The 6,000-nt window shown below is 37.3% G+C and overlaps 1 protein-coding gene across 1 annotated transcript in view; it reads right to left on the minus strand.

The window, feature by feature from the left end:
* LOC106094291 (synaptic vesicle glycoprotein 2C) overlaps positions 1-5,485 on the minus strand; it is a 177,662-nt gene extending 172,177 nt beyond the window's left edge. Inside the window, exon 1 of the mRNA XM_059363491.1 lies at positions 5,089-5,485. The gene's annotated coding sequence lies outside the window, so the exon portion shown is untranslated. The remainder of the gene's footprint in view (positions 1-5,088) is intronic.
* Positions 5,486-6,000: the final 515 nt, after the last annotated feature.

Genomic DNA, 6,000 nt, shown 5'->3' on the forward strand with positions numbered 1-6,000 from the left:
AGCTACTCCAATATTTATAATAACTCAAAAACAGAAATTTGGTATCCTTATTTAGGGTGGGATACCTAGGGGCCGCGACACCTCCAAAGCCTGCTAAATGACAATATGAGGTTTTTGAGACTAGAGAACGAATCTGATAAATGACGGCCCACCTCACCCCCAAATGTACTCCCATGCCAGACCTATTTACCGAAAATACCAATATAAGGCTCAAATGAAAGGTATTTGGGATTAGAGCACCAAGATGATATCCACATTGGGGCGAAATATCTAAAAGGCCGCTGGTACGGTACCTCCAAACAGGATTTTCCTGACCGTGCCAGTATAGGGCAAAGATAAAATGAGAGATGGCGCAGCGGGGCGGGCCCTGTCCAGCTAATTATTTAAAAATCCTATAGCAGATTCATGTCTTTGTTTTGGTATATACATTACTTAAAATACTGAACACTTTTTCGTAATAGGCATTACTTACGAGGGTTGCCTTTTATATTCCGGGATTAGAGAACACAAAAACAAATATTAATAATCGAAAATCGATTTATAGTTTTTTAAAATATTCCCCATTATGATCTATATAGTTTTGCATGCGCTTGAACCAATTGTCGAAGCATCTTTGCCACTCTGATTGAGGTATCTCCAAAACATGCATTCTGAACGCATTAACCGCTTCTTCAGGTGTCGAAAAACGTTGACCTCTCATATAATTTTTTACTTAAGAAGTCATTCGGTGCCAAGTCAGGACTATACGGCGAATGACTCATCAAATCGGTGTTTTGAGTGCTTAAAATTAAAGTTGTTTCGTATTTTTGGAGCATTTCTTTCGACCAACCGACACGAGCCTTGTTTTGAGCGATTGACAAATTGTGTGGAATCCAACGCGAACAACATTTTTTTACGGTCAAATATTCATGCAATGTTGAATGCATGCTGGTCCCACTAATGCCTAAGGTTGTCTCAATCTCACAATTGGTCACATGACGATCTTGCAATATCAGTTGGCGCACAGCATCAATGGTTTTTGGAACAATAACCGATTTTGGACGACCTCCACGAAATTCGTCTTGGAGGTAACTACGACTTCGGTTGAATTCACCACACCGTCGATAAACACAGGTCCTTGATGGAGCTTCAACGCCAAAAATTGAATTAAGTTCTTCGAAGCACTGTTGTTGAGTTAAACCACGTCGAAAGTTGTAAAAAATAATCGCACGAAAATTTTTACAATTTAATTCCATTTTTTGAGCGAGATGTATCTTTTAAGACAACACATAGCTTATGTCAAAACGTTCTGAGACCCCGGTAGTCGCCATAAAACATGCCACTCAAGCTTGTAAGATTCTTGGAAGTTCTGTTGGAAACGAGAACTATTTTGTCATATGTTCGTATTATATGCAGAGTGAACTAGGGCAGTCGAATCTGAACGACTTCATTTATCTAAAAACTTATATTTGATTGTGGCAAGGAAGCATTATGTGTATTTCATATGAGAGTTGAACGATATGCAATCGCGTTAAAACTGAAATTTCATTCTATTACGATTCCAAAGTCGTGATTTCGCGATATTTTCCCCGATACTCGGAAGTAGGGATTGCCACAGAAAGTCGGGATAATCCTGACCATCAGGAGAGCCTAGTGCTACATGGCAGTACGCGTATTTTAACAACTAACTAAACAAAAGAATTTGTTGAAAACCCACAAAATTTCAATTGTTTTGTCTATAAAGTCTCTATAAACCTACTTCAACTAATGAAGTCTTCAATTTAATGCTAAAATTCGTTGAGTAATATAAACTGCGGTGCACCACGATCGAATCACGTAAATATAGGTTCCTTGAGTGTTTAATGTAAAGATGAGGTGTGATGAGTACTTGGATTTTATTTCACAAAATTTATGAAAGGGATAGTAATCACTGCTACAAAAAACCAGTAAGGAAAAGCAAAAGTCGGGAGCTATATCTACTATAAGTACAAAGTGGGAGTAATATTTAAATCTAAAGATTTAGAGGAGCACCAGAACTTGCTGTGCCAAATTTCATCGAAATAGAATGAACAAGTAAAAGCGTGCTAAGTTCGGCCGGGCCGAATCTTATATACCCTCCACCATGAATCGCATTTATCGAGTTGTTTTCCCGGCATCTCTTCTTAGGCTAAAAAGGATATAAGAAAAGAGTTGCTCTGCTATTAAAACGATATCAAGATATGGTCCAGTTCGGACCACAATTAAATTATATGTTGGAGACCTGTGAAAATTTTTAGCCAATTCGTATAAGAATTGCGCCCATTGGGGCTCACGAAGTAAAATAGAGAGAACGATTTATATGGGATTTGTATCGGGCTATAGACCGATTCAGAACATAATAAACACGTTTTTTGATGGTCATGAGAGGATCCGTCGTACAAAATTTCAGGCATATCGGATAATAATTGCGACCTCTAGGGGTCAAGAAGTCAAGATCCCAGATCGGTTTATATGACAGCTATATCAGGTTATGAACCGATTTGAAACTTATTTAAAACAGTTGTTGAAAGTAAAAATGAAATACGTCATGCAAAATTTCAGCCAAATCGGATAAGAATTGTGCCCTCTAGAGGCTCAAGAAGTCAAGACCCAAGATCGGTTTATATGGCAGCTATATCAGGTTATGAACCGATTTAAACCATACTTGGCACAGTTGTTGGGTATCATAACAAAACTCGTCGTGCGAAATTCCATTCCAATCGGAGATGAATTGCGCCCTCTAGAGGCTCAAGAAGTCAAGACCCAAGATCGGTTTATATGGCAGCTATATCAGGTTATGAACCGATTTGAACCATACTTGGCACAGTTATTGGATATAATAACAAAACACGTCGTGCAAAATTTCATTTTAATCGGATAAGAATTGCGCACTGTAGAGGCTCAAGAAATCAAGACTCAAGATCGGTTTATATGGCAGCTATATCGGTTATGAACCGATTTGAACCATACTTGGCACAGTTGTTGGATATCATAACAAAACACGTCGTGCAAAATTTCATTCTGATCGGATAAGAATTGCGCACGCTAGAGGCTCAAGAAGTCAAGACCCAAGATCGGTTTATATGGCAGCTATATCAGGTTATGAACCGATTTGAACCATACTTGGGACAGTTGTTGAATATCATAAGAAAACACGTTGTGCAAAATTTCATTCCAATCGGATAAGAATTGCGCAGTCTAGAGGCTCAATGAGGTCAAGACCCCAGATCGGTTTATATGGCAGCTATATCAGGTTATGAACCGATTTGTACCATACTTGGCACAGTTGTTGGATATAATATCGAAACACGTCGTGCTAAATTTCATCCCAATCGGATAAGAATTGCACAGTCTAGAGGCTCAAGAAGTCAAGACCCAAGATCGGTTTATATGGCAGCTATATCAAAACATGAACCGATATGGCCCATTTACAATACCAACCGACCTACACTAATAAGAAGTATTTGTGCAAAATTTCAAGCGGCTAGCTTTACTCCTTCGGAAGTTAGCGTGCTTTCGACAGACAGACGGACGGACGGACGGACGGACAGACGGACGGACATGGCTAGATCGACACAAAATTGCACGACGATCAAGAATATATATACTTTATGGGGTCTCAGACGAATATTTCGAGTAGTTACCAACAGAATGACGAAATTAGTATACCCCCCATCTTATGGTGGAGGGTATAAAAATATACCTTTTATAGGTTCATTACATTATATCGGGAGATCGGTCTATATGGCAGCTATATCCAAATATGATCCCATCTGGACCACATTTGACAGGAATGGGTAGGGGTCTACCAGAACGCTCTGTGCCAAATTTCATCGAATTCGGGTAATAAATGGATCTTTTATGGCCTCAATACCCTATATCGAGAGATCGGGTGGTTGGTCTATAGGACAATTATATCCAAATATAGTCCGATCTGAACCAAACTTCGCAGAAATGCATAGGGGTCTATCAGAACTCATTGCGCCAAATTTTATCGAAATCGGATGAAAAATTACCAATTTAGTGCCTCAAGACTTAAGTCTGGAGATCAGTCTTTATAGCGGCGATATATAATTAAAATCGTATTTTATAAGATCAAAAGATCAGGTTTATATACAAAGATTACGAAATCATCAAAAGTTGTTAGGAAAATGTTTTTATACCCAAGATATCTGAAAAATTATAAATACCCAGCTTTTGGGTAAAAATTTATCGAGTAAATACCTTTTTGGCTTTTACCCATCGTCCATCCCTCCCAATGAACTATTTTTTTGCGTGAAGTTTTAGAGGCACAAGGGAATAATTATTGGTTCGGTAAACAAATAATTCTTTACGGGTGGCGAAACACTTTTGCCGTTGAAGTGTTTTTTTGTGTTACAACAAAAGTGAGGTCATTTTACCGTTGGGGAAGATGCTATTGGATTGCCTAAAAAGTTATTGCAGATTTTTTAAAAGAAAGTAAATGCATTTTTAATAAAACTTAGAATGAACTTTAATCAAATATATAATTGCCATTTTGTTCGATAATCTTTTGCCATCTTCCTGGCAAATTTAGTATTCCACGCTCATAGAACTTCTGGCCTTTATCTGCAAAAAACTGAACCAAGTGCGATTTTATAGCCTCATCATTGCCGAAAGTTTTACCATTTAAGAAGCTATCAAAAAGCTTACACCGGTATTCACAAAACTCAATAAAGATTTGAAGTTGGTTTATTTGACAGATTTTCTTTGCAGAACTGTCCAAAAAACACATTTTAAGGCTTCGTTAAGCTTTCTGAATGCGGCCGTTAATGAGAGATTTTGCAATTTTACCGTAAACAAAGTCCCAAGGTATTTAACTAAAGATGTTTACGTGTCGTAAACTTCGTTCATGGCCAAACTTAGTTTTTACTTTTTCTTTACATTTCTCTTGTAATCGAATAACCAACTGCCTGCAAATTGGCCAAGATTGCTCTTTATTGCAAATTTTTTGTTCTTTAACTTTATTGCAGAATGTATATGAAATTAAAAAAAATCTTTCCCACAAAACCAAAAGAGGCCCCTAAGGAGGGTCTCTAGCACTTGTTTTCATAATTTCAGATCTTTGCATACCTTTTTATATTCTTTGTTTGTTGCACACATGTAAAAATAGACGCCTCAGCGGCCAGAACGAATTGCAATTCACGTTCAAGGGTGTGCAATTTTTTTCACAATATTTCTATTTTGGGCAAATTTATTTAGATTGCTAGAATAACACACATATTTACTACAAATTTAGTTTTCTTGTTTTTTTTTTGTGTAATTGCATAAGATTGAAAAATGACACGCGAGTAATCGGAATGATGGAAATTGGCTACACAAAGATGCAAAATTCTATATTCCAGCTTAAATATTTGTTATATTAGGCACGCACGACCGTTTTCGAATCGTCAGATAAACAGCTCTCTGTATTTGGGATTTTAATTTAACAATTTCAAAGAATGACGCGAAAAAGACCCGTCGTGGCAAAATGTTTTATTAACACTGAGCCAACAGCTATTTTTCTGCAATTAAAGAGAATTGTTCTCTGGTCGTTTGGTATTTTACAAGATTTTGTATGTGCACACTAGTCTATATCGTAAGAAAAGTGGTATGAGTATAAAGTACTTTGTGCAACTTAAAATCCATCTATTGTAGTAAAAGAAGTAATACTTATCTGTTCTTCTATTTCTCTATGTTATATAAAAATGAAATTGTTGCGCTTTGTTTATTTGTTTGTTAATTTGCTCGTCTGTTCCATATAGACTCAAAAACGGCTGAACCGATTTTCATGAAATTTTCACAGATGGTAGAGTTTGGGCCCCCGGTGAAAATAGGGTACTACATTTTATGATATTAGAAGGGGTGGGCGGACCCTCCTCTTACCCCAATTTTTATGAATGCCAGATTTCGGAGATGCGTGCTTCGATTTAAGCGAAAATTTGTATGCCACCTTATGGTACCCCAAAAACACGGAATTGGCATAAAACATTTGGGTCAAATAAC

This window comes from Stomoxys calcitrans, chromosome 2, assembly GCF_963082655.1.
Source record: "Stomoxys calcitrans chromosome 2, idStoCalc2.1, whole genome shotgun sequence".
Lineage (NCBI taxonomy): Eukaryota > Metazoa > Arthropoda > Insecta > Diptera > Muscidae > Stomoxys > Stomoxys calcitrans.